Raw genomic sequence first — 12350 nt, forward strand, 5'->3', positions numbered from 1 at the left:
TTTGGGAATGGAAAGACAAGAATTGCAATATGGATCAATAAGACGATTAAACATCAAAAGGCTATGATTTCACTGAATAAACATGAGCATTGCACGTCAGCTTTGTGTACTGTGGTTAGCAGGGAAACCACTATATTTCTGCATTTTTAAATTGTCTTCTTAGGTTGTTTTGAGAATGTTCTGTGGGCCATTAAAGGAGCATTGAGTAGGTTCAGAAATTTCTAACCGTTACTGACACCAGTGACAATAAACTTTTCATTCTGAATTAGCATACCTGAACAAGTTTGTAGTTGACGAAATCCTTAAAAAACTAATTACATTAGTTATATTTTAATTTCCTTTAATAAAAAGGAAATTGAGTAAGACCGTGTAAGGTGTGTGGATGTGGATTAGTAATCTGGGGCCGGATTCACGAAAATCTTCTTAAGAAAGAAGTTAAGAAAATTCTTAAGATACATTTTAAGAAGTTCTTAAAGCTGCGGTAGGTAACTTTTGAAGCTCTAGCGGTTAATAAACAGAACTGCTTGCGTCTTGCGGAAGAACATCGTAACCGGAACTACTTCTCTCTGTTTATGTCTATGAAGAATCACAAAGGTACTGGGTTACTCCGCCGCGGTTTCCCCGAAGCAATCCAAAATAGTCCGAATATAAACACTTATTATAGGTGCACCCTAGTGATTAAGAACAGGCTTAAAACATAATTTGGAAAATGGATTCATGGTGTACTCGCTTATTATATACATTTTGAACACAAACAAAGTTACGGACTGCAGCTCTGATTGGTTGTTTCTTACCGGGAGCGATGGAGTTTCTGCAAATGGCAATAGGACACTGGGAGGAGCCAGAGGAGCTTGATATTTTTCACAGATTATCTGTCTCATATTCTACTGTCAGGACATAATGACAGGTTTAACAAATAAGTAAAAAATACATTTTTACAAAATTTACCTGCTGCAGCTTTAAAAATGTTCCTTAGTGCAATTCTCAAAAAATTCTCAAGTTCTCCAATGTTTTCTTAAGAACATCGTAATTTTTTTTTCTTGGGCATAAAATTAAATAAACCTAGATTTACAAGAAATGTATTACTGCCACATTTTAATTGTATCACTTTATTATACTTCTTTAAAGTAGTAACTACATCCCGATCATGTTTTTGAATGTTTTTAATTTACAGTTTGAACGCATTTTAATGACATTAACCGTCAAAAGTGAATTTACTAGCAGGAAAACGTAAAATAATTGGATAATTTGACATGGATGACAAGAAAAGAAATAAAAACTTCACTAGGCAAGAGCTAGAGGTTATTGTTGAGGAAATTTGCGCAAGGAAGAAAGTACTCCTTGAGAGACTGGACAAAAATATCTCGATGCATAAGCGACGTTCAGGGGAACGGGTAGTGGAGGCTGTTTCGGCTGTTGCCAACTCTGTTAGGGATGCGGATGGAGTGAAAAAGAAATGGGCAGACCTATTAAAAAAAGGAGCAGAAAGATCAAGGGAGCAAAAAATAACAGGTGGTGGATCACCCTCTATTACTCTTGATGCATTTGAAGAGGAGATTTTGTCTTTAATCGGAGATGCAGCTGTGACAGGTGTCAAATCCAGTGTGGATTCAGAAGAAGGTAAGCAGTTATCCCTTCCGCTTAGTAGAGCGAACATTCAGATAACTGTTTTTTATTATTCGCATACTAGTAATTTTTAAAAGATGTAGGTTATATGAATGCTCGTTTTAAATGTCCGTTAAAACGTCTGTAGTAATCTCTCATGAATTTTAGAATTATTATGTATCCTTTAATACAAATATACTTTGTATTTACAAAGTTGCATATATTTTGTTTAAGGCCCCGCTGGAGCCTGAGATGAATTTATCACAGATCCTCTTAGATGGCAACCCTCCAAGAAATATTTTTTATGACAAACTTTTATAAATCCATAAATATTTACTTTGTGACAATTGTAATTCTATTGTAATAATTTACTTGCAAATAAAATTTATTTATTAACCAAATGTGTCAATATATGTTCTAATGAACAAATGCAGTAGTGATTTTAAAGTAACAGCAAGGGTTTATTACTATTTTTTTTTTTCAGGTGAATCATCTGGCTATTAGATTATTGTGTGCCTTCAGTCCTGAGTTGCTTGGAGGGTTTGCTACATGCCTCAGAGGCTTATTAGGCTCGTCAGGTGCCTCTGTAATGTTGGGAAGTGGCACACGATGCATCTGGTGTATATTATGCAGCACACACACAGCTGAATTGATCAATGCATTGGAATCTAGATTTCAAAACTCCAAAGCATTTCCTTTGTGTCCTGCTGTATCTCTCATGTGCTTCTGACGCTGGATGAAGAATTAGAGTCATCAGCCAGGGTCTTAAGAGGTAGCCTCTGTCCCCTGTAAAACAGATATTTTCTGCTCAATAAACTGAGTGTAATTAATGAATCTATTATTAATGTTATTATTATTATTATAATATGCCGTGGCCTAATGGTTAGAGAGTTAGGCTTCCAATCGAAAGGTTGTGAGTTCGAGTCTCGGGCGGGCAGGAACTGTGGGTGGGGGGAGTGCATGTACAATGCTCTCTCTACCCTCAATACCATGACTAAGGTGACCTTGAGCAAGGCACCGAACCCCAAACTGCTCCCCGTGCGCGGCAGCATAAATGGCTGCCCACTGCTCCGGGTGTGTGTTCACAGTGTGTGTGTGTGTGTTCACTGCTCTGTGTGTGTGCACTTCAGATGGGTTAAATGCAGAGCACAAATTCTGAGTATGAATTCTGAGTATGGGTCACCATACTTGGCTGAATGTCACATCACTCTTTTTATTATTATTGGGTTCTCATTTGAAAGAAGACACTTGGAAGTTTACTAAAAGCATAGAAAACATGAGACCGAAAATTCTAGAGGTTCAAAGTCAAAGGTAAAATGAATTTGTTTAGAATTTCAGGTTGATATGCCAAAAATATTATTTACCTAATAGCCACCCATCAGATATTTGGCCTTCTCTGAATTGTTGACAAAGCGCTGAGTTGGTGAGTATGAAAGAATCATGTGTACTCCGAGGCAATTTTGCTACAAAGTTTGTTCTTTTCAGTGAAGCTTCACAAACTATCTGGGCATTGATTGAATGAAAATTCTTTCTGTTGACATATAGTTCTTCATCGTTAGATGGGGCCTAAAAATGTTGAGAGCAAGTTAAAAAGAAATCTTGTGAATATATAAGTAATTCATGTATTGAATATAATTTACCTTGATGGCAATTTGTGTCCCATCCACTGCACCCTATACATTTTAAAATGATGCAATCTCAAATAACTTCTGTTTAACAAGGATTTGTTCTGCTGCTGTTGATGGGAACTTAATTAGGTTTTTCACCATTCTGCTGAGAGCCCTTGACACACTGAAAGCAATTCAGGACACACTGGATTGACTAATTCCCACAGTATTACTTAAAACTGCTTGGAATGATCCGGAAGCAAAGAAACGCAATGCAACCATTATCTGCAGTATCACAGGAAGTGGAGAGGACCTTTTTATTTATTGCTGCAAATTATCTCTCAATATGTGCCAGATACATTACTGAGTTTCTCAGCAGCCTATAAAGTCTAAGCAGATAATGATCAGGAAGGGTGAGAGGATCTGCTCGATCTCTAAGAGCCCTTTTTGGCTCTCTCCCTGTTGGCAACCCACAGTACTTCCATCTGAAACACAGACATCTTATTAAACCAAGTATGTTAATTTATATATTAGGATACTTTTTATAAGTAAAATATTTAAAGGATTAGTTCATCCAAAAATGAAAAATATGTCTTTAATAACTCACCCTTATGCTGTTCCAAACATGTAAGACCTCCTTTTATCTTTGGAACACAGTTTAAGATATTTTAGATTTAGTCTGAGAGCTCTCAGTCCCTCCATTGAAGCTGTGTGTACGCTATACTGTCTATGTCCAGAAAGGTAAGAAAAGGGGTCCGTTAGAATATTTTGAAGCATCGAAAATACATTTTGGTCCAAAAATGGCAAAAAAATTATGACTTTATTCAGCATTGTCTTCTCTTCCGTGTCTGTGTGAGAGAGAGTTCAAAACAAAGCGGTCTGGATATCCGGTTCGCGAACGAATCATTCAGTTCACCAAATCGAACTGAATCGTTTTAAACGGTTCGCATCTCTAATATGCATTAATCCACAAATGACTTAAGATGTTCACTTTTTTAATGTGGCTGTTACTCCCTCTGAGTTCAAACAAACCAATATCCCGGAGTAATTCATGTACTCAAACAGTCCACTGACTGAACTTTAAGTAGTTACAATTTAATATAAAATGTATATTTTTTTCAAGGTTTAAAATTTGAAAAGCAAAAATTCATAAAAATACGTACCCTTTGGGGATTTACGACTAGTTGGCAGTTATCTTTAAGAAATTGATGAAAAATCTTCTTAAGAATGTTCTTATCTTTTTTCTTATTTCACCAACAGAGAAGTTTTATCAGTCATAGCTTTACAAAAAAAAAAAAAAAAGGAACATGATCCATTGATAGTTAATTTATTTTAGGACTAATCATACAGAAATAAAGTGGATTTTAACATTCTTTCACACAAAAGGATTGGGACTCCCCCCTCTAATGAACAAGTTTGACTACTTTAGCTATTTTCATGAGTACAGATCCTAATGTTTAAACATATAACAATATGCTAGGGAATTGTGTGCTTCTAATTTTATAGCAACAGTTTGGACAGAACCCTTTTCTATACTAATTTGACAATTCCTCTGTGAAACAAGTGTATTTCATAACAAAGATGGTATCAGTCACTCCATATGTACATACAGTATAATTGTCTAAAAAAGGTTTAATATGTATGAATAGATTATAAACTTATCCATTTCATTGCAAATGCAGTGCGCTTCCAGTCACACATGCTTTTGATGGGCTTTGATATTTGATTGATTATTTAATTTTCTAATATTTTTATACATGAATACTATAGACCAAAACAGTTTCCAAAACATAATTCAGGTCCAGAGTTTAAGTGATAACATTGGTTAAACAAATTACAATACTCAGTGACGTCATCTTGATGTTCTCTGTGTAGATTAAGTCTGTCGCAGTTGCAGCATTTATTTATTAACAACACAAAATAGAAAGCAAACAAGTAGCATTAATTGTCATTTATTTTGGTTAACATTTATGATATATTTGAGCAAATGTTTTTACTTATGGTAAAATAATGGAACATTACGCTAATGATACACCACAAAGTTTTGAGCAATATTGCTGGGCAACTTTGGTTAATGTTGTCATCAACGGGCAACCAGGTGAGACACGGGTCTTACGATCCATTTAAAATATCCGGAAAATGTTGTCCAATTTGTTACCCATTCTCAGTGGGAAAGTGCCCATGCAACATTGTGAAAGTCACCCCATGTATCATCAGCCTTGGGTCATGAATCTTGTCTCATAAGTCATGGAAATGTACAAACCCTGCTAAAAGCATGCACATTAAAAAATAGAGATAAATTTTCATGTTTACATCATATTTCCTTAGAAGGAGTGATAATTTCTTTGAGCACTATGTAGTCCCAATACAGTGTTGTCATTTCAGCCAGAGTAACAGAGAGATCTCCTGAATGAAAAATTAAAGTTGGGATGCAATGGGCTGTATTTTATGACATTTGCACAACTATAGATGCAACGATGGATAAAATATGTACCCAGTAAATACATGATTGGGATGTATGGTTTCCCCTTTCTTTTATTTCCCCTTCCTTCCTTTCTCCTTCCCTTCCCCTTTCCTACAGCCAGTGAAAATAAAAAAAAAAAAAAAACAAGGGGAAGAAAATATATGCGCATACATACACCTGTACATATATACATTCTTACACAGACGTATAGCATATATACACCTATATATACATGCATACTTACTTATATACATTGATATACATACATACATACATACATATGGGGAAAGAGAAAAATAGTGTGTCAACTCTGATATGTTAAATGTATGATCGTAATATGAAAGGTTCCACAATAAAAAGTATAAAAAAAGGTTTGTCTGATGATAGTCGATGCTGACCCTCTAATCTTCAATTACTCATAACCAAACCTCAAGCTTAAATTAAATTTAATTTATGCATTTAGCAGACGCTTTTATCCAAAGCGACTTAGAGTGCATTCTGGTGATTTAAATCTGTCAAGGCTGGGAGACACTGACACGCATAGGCAGATCATTCCACAGCCTAGGGGCCACGACTGAAAAAGCATGATCTCCCCTATTTTTAAGTTTTGTTCTAGGAACACATAAGAGTAGTTGGTCAGCAGACCCCAATGACCTTAGAGGAGCATGCATCTTCAGTAGATAATCTATGTAAGCTTGGGCTTGACCATGAAGAGATTTAAAAACAAACAATAAAATCTTAAACTGTATTCTAAAACAAACAGGTAGCCAATGAAGAGAGGCAAGAACAGGCATAATGTGCTCTCGTTTACGGGTTCCTGTAAGGAGTCGAGCGGCAGCATTCTGAACTATTTGCAATCTAGGAAGAGAGGCCTGGTTAACTCTTATATATAAAGCATTACAATAATCCAGGTGAGTGGTGATAAAAGCATGTATAACCCTCTCCAAATCTTTGAAAGATAGAAATGGCTTCAATTTGGTAAGTAGCCTAAGTTCATATGGCAATAAGAACGGCGTAAAAAACTGTTTTTCTTTCACGCTAAACGTGTTTTGGTTGCACAGAGCACACGTCATTTACGGCATTTAGCTAGTAGTATAATGAGCTATATCCAATGATTCACACAGTTTGAACAGTTTTCACCCAATCGGCTAATTGAAATGCTTCTCATTTAATCTGCTTGGCTGGTCCCGAATTATTTTACATCTGCCTGTTAAATACACTGTATAGTTAGGCTTCTGATTAAAACCGTGTAACTGGGAGCTCCGAAAACACAGCTTGTGAATAATTGGTTAATATTGTAAAGTTTCAGTTACAAACAAAAACAAATGGAAAGAGACCCATGCGTTGTAACTCTGAACTCATTTGTGTATTTCAGATGCTGTCACATCCTAATATAATACTCCTCTTTTCCACTAAAGTAACTGAGAAATTCATTTTAAAATCCATATTGTTAGAATTTTGTACATTTTTTATTTTATCACATCCTACAACCTCATCTCGAGATAAACAGCCACTCAATTACACCAAAATACACAGTGATGGACTTACAGGTATCAAAGACTACTAGAGGATTATGAAAATACAGTATTTCTAATGGAATTAAATTTGGTCTTCATTTTAGTGTTTCCAGTTTCTATTTTGTTTTACATAAGTATTTATGTTTAATGTCATTTGTTAATGTAGTCTGCTAATGACCTTTGACAGAGCACTGTAATTTTTGGTACACATCCACGTCATTAAAAAATAAAAGTACCTAACTGTGACGAGTGGGGCGGGGCCGAGAGACGTGGGAATGAGGACGGAGGCCCGGTGTAGTGATTGGAGATGAGCTACACCTGCGCCCCACCACCGGTCTCGAGTCCCACGTAGGAGATGGAAGGATATAAAACAGGAGCGACGACCGTGAAGGACAAGAGAGGACCAGGCCTGGGCAATATTTTATGTTTGGTTTTTATTTTGTGCGCACCAGTCGTCCGTGAGGGGCTGGTGCGCTGTTTGGTGTTTATTTTGAATATTAAAATGATGTTTGATTGTGCGCCGGTTCCCGCCTCCTCCTTCTGGATGAATACTGCAATAGAAACTGCAGGATATTGTATTACCAGGCAGATAGAGAAAAAATAATATGAATAAGTAATATTATTAATAAAATAAATGTTAATATACTAATATTAATTAATCAATCATTAAAAAGTTTATAACATCATTATGGTCCTATATATAGTTTTCAAAGCATGGTTCTTTATGGAACCTTATGAAAAGTATTGTTACAAGCCGAAGAACCCTTTTCTGTTACTGTTTGGAACCATTTTTCTTAAGAGTGCATTGATTCGTTTTTTTTTTTTGTAAAACCTGTAGCAATGATCCCTGATCCATAGTGGACAGACATGGTTATTACATTAGCTGTTCTGACAAGAGCATTAATCATTTTATTACCTTAATATTGTGTTTCTACATAAACCAATCTTTGTGACTTATAAAACTTGATAGGGTTACAATGATTTATCAGTTATTATTGTAGCAGCCAGTTCCATTTATCAGGCTCCACTTACCTGTAGTGGTGATCGAGGTACACCCCATTACAGCATCACCCTGGAGCAACTTTGTTTTCTTAAGACGTGTGGTTTGTCTTCCTTCAATAGCAGAGATTCTGCAAGTGTCTCTGGCTACCGTCAAATGACGCATGAAGTTGCATCAAGATGTAGTCTATTTTCATTTTTAAACTATTTGATTTGCATAAAATGGAAATTGTATTTACAATTATGCATCTGTATTCAACTTGTGCATTTTTTTTTCAGTTCATGCATTCCCTGGGTATCGAACCCATGATATTTGCGTTGCTATAGCATCATGCTCAACTATTGTAAGATCTTCTCGTAGTTCAAATAGTAATGTTTGTTTTAGGCAGTTCAATTTGAATCACTCTGTGACATATTCTGATGTAACTGATGATGCCCTTGATGACTTGATCAAAGATATTGTGGCTGGGAATGATCAGCTTGGATCCGAGGCAGCCAGGGCACAGTTATGGGCAAATGCAATACGGGTGCAGAGAGACAGAGTGAGAGAGTTTAATTCAAACTTTTATTTCACCAGCATTACAGAAGTCCTTAATATTGACATTGATGCACATAACCTTGATTTAAAATGACTACTACAAATATATATGCTCCATACCTACGGTTATTAAAAAACAACAAAAACACAAAGGAAATGCTTAAGGGGGTCGCACACCGGACGAGAAGCGCAGCGCCGCGTCGCGCCACGTCTTTAAAATTCGAACACATTATTCTCTATGGGAGTACACACACCGGCGGCGCCATTCGGCGTCTGTCCGCGGCGCCCAGCTACGACTCAGAACGCTGTTCAAATTTCTGCCGCGCCACAGAGCGCCATCTGCATAGTTTTATATTAAAAAACCCAGATGTTATAAACTGAAACTGAAATTAAAATACAGTACACTTGTTTCATTAAAATAAAACATTACAAAGTGTTTGGTTACGTTTTCAGCTGCACAGTTGCCTATACAACAGATACAACAAAACAATAACAGACTTATAATAACACATATTCTTTTTATTAATTAAAGTTCAAAACTCAGCTTTTATCAATTAAAATCATATATTTAAAATAATAATAATAGATTAAGTTAAAACTCTCCCAGCTTGCTGCGAAATTGAGCTCACGCATTTAGAATGTGCGCGTCTGGTGTGCGATACCTGGAGTTGTCCTACATGTGGCGCGACGCGACGCGGCGCTTCTCGTCCGGTGTGAGACCGCCTTTATACCTTCCCAAATCTGAACGATCCTTTTGTTGCAAGGAACATTAGTTCTCTAAATTCCTCTTCTTCTGACACACCTCTTGGCAGGTATAGGGTTAGGGCACAGGTTGAAGCATATGGAATCCTTCGGGTTGGTTCCTCTTGATCATAGAATTCCATTTGGCACTTTTTCTGAAAGCCCAGTGGAGGGACAGAATCTGCGGCAGTTATAAAGACTAGGGCATCCTCAAAGGATATGCCCAAATCTTTTTAAAAAAATAAAATAAATAGAAGGTAAGAATCAAAATCTAATTACATCATAAAACTGTGTGCAGTTAAAGAAATTAGCCAGCACTCCCACTGAAAGACAGTCTCCTCCTCAAGGTCTCGCCTGTTGCTCCCTGGTGAACTCCAGACAATGCTGAAGAGGTCTCTGACCTCATTTCTTGTCAGTGGACCTCTTGTGGTAGTAAACAAGGGGAGGAAAGCAGTCCAATTGTTAACCACCACCTCCCACAACCGGGCCACTGGAGTTCAGCCCAGAAGTGAACTGCTGGATCATACTCGCCACTCTGAACAAAAAAAAAATAGTAATAAAAAGACTGTTGTTAAGGCACCTGATAAAGTGTCAAAGCAGCTTCCAGCAATAAACCTGATACCTTTTAAATCTCTAAACCTTAAAAATTTGATGATCCCTATCTCAATAGGAGCCCAGAAATAATCTTGCATATTTAACATTAGCAGGTGAACACTTAAAAAATTCCCCAGTTATAAACCAAAATCGAATCGACTATAAAGAAGCTCTGCGGAAAATGCTGTCATCATTCAGTTCATTATAGTTCAAGTTTAATTCTCATTCTATAGCAGGAGTTTAGCTCCGACTCTAATTAAACACACCTGCCTGTGATTTTCTAATGATCCTGAAGACACTGATTAGCAAACTCATGCGTGTTTGATTAAAGGGTTAGAGCTAAACTTCGCAGGAAAGTGGATCTTGCGAGCCAGATTTAAGGATCACTGTTCTATAGTGTCAGTGTAGTCAAATCAATAATATTACTGAACAATGAGTGTCTTTTAAACTCCATTTAAATTGTTTAATTTTTTTTTTTAAATTATGATGGAAACCAGCTTCAATAATAATTAATAGTAAAAAATAAGGATTATAGTAAATGTGCATGTTCAAATTGTTTTGATAATATTTAAAAGTCCTCTAGAGTGAGTAATCACAAGGGCAATATACTAATAAGAAATAAATGCTTTGTTAGTACAAAGTACACGAGAGAAGTACAAAGCCTTCTTTATCAACCCGAAGTTACACCGTGTCAAAATTCACTCATGGAAATTAGTTATTAAAATAAATGTTGTTTGTAAAGAATGGCACTATAATTTATTTTATGACATACAGTTAAGCAAAACAGGAGGAAGAGTGTTTTTCCTAATATCAGGACTGTTGCAAATGTTTATTTAACTGAACCAATACAACAAGAAGTATATTTTGAGTGAGTTTATGATTAATGGTAACTATTTTCTAATTTTGATCTATTTTGACAAAGAGTCCAAACAAAGCCACAGCAGAACCATGTCTTCTACAAAGCAACACAGCAGCTTTTTATACTGAATGATTCACTTTTATTTCTCACTGAATGAATAAGCCATTTGAATTAATAATTTAATGTCTTAATCTAAAGACAGTAACTTGCCACAACCTACTGGCTGTTTTACTTTCATATTATGTTCAAACCTTATACATTTAAAACAATATAACATTGCTAGGCAATTATATGTAAATAAACACAATATACAAATAATTAATTGTGTATATCAAATTAACCAGGCCTCTGTAACTGTCTGTAACACTATCAATTGTTAGTGTTCAAAGCAAAAATATTACAGGTGCTTCTCAAATTAGAATGTTGTGGAAAAGTTCATTTATTTAAATAATTCAACTCAAATTGTGCAACTCATGTATGAAATAAATTAAATGCACACAGACTGAAGTAGTTTAAGTCTTTGGTTCTTTTAATTGTGATGATTTGAGCTCACATTAGAATATGGTGAAATGTCAATCAGCTAATCAACTGAAAACACCTGCAAAGGTTTCCTGAACCTTCAAAATGGTCTCTCAGTTTGGTTCACTAGCCTTCAGAATCATGGGGAAGACTGCTGATCTGATAGTTGTCCAGAAGACAAACATTGACACCCTTCACAAGAGCCCCTTTCACACTGCCATTCCGGCAAATACAGGGGTAAAGTGCTCCTGTAATTGTTCCCTGGTCGCTAGATTTGGCACTTTCACACTGCCAGTGATGACCCAGTATATGTGCGTGCTTTCACACACAACCCTTGAAGATTCTGTAACGACACGTGACATCAGCGCGTGACGTGTAATGTACGAGTCGACAACGCTTGGCACGTTATACTTTCACTGAAGCCAGCGAATGATCTCTGCGTCAGCGCGGAAAGTGAGGAACTATCTGATCTCTGCTTCATTACAGTTTGCACATATGTTTTCGTCGTGAATGTTGATCCGGTAAAAGAGTCGCGCGATAACGCGCGTCATCACTTCGATACGGAATTAGATCTGGCTTTTGTTCACACAGCGCTCGTTCCGGATCGATTACCGCAATGTTCAATTCGGTAATCAATTCCGGGACGTGGTTGCTTTCACACAGAAGGCGACCAGGCAATGTTACGGGAATATTGCGGGTCTGACGTGCAGTGTGAAAGGGGCTAAGGAGGGTGAGCCACAAACATTTATTGCCAAAGAAGCTGACTGTTCACAGAGTGCTGTATCCAAGCATGTTAACTGAAAGTTGAGTGGAAGGAAAAAGTGTGGAAGAACTTGATCCACAACCAACCAAGAGAACCACAGCCTTTTGAGGATTTGAGGAAGCAAAATCAATTCAAGAATTGATG

This window comes from Carassius auratus, unplaced genomic scaffold (genome assembly GCF_003368295.1).
Source record: "Carassius auratus strain Wakin unplaced genomic scaffold, ASM336829v1 scaf_tig00214720, whole genome shotgun sequence".
Classification (NCBI taxonomy): domain Eukaryota; kingdom Metazoa; phylum Chordata; class Actinopteri; order Cypriniformes; family Cyprinidae; genus Carassius; species Carassius auratus.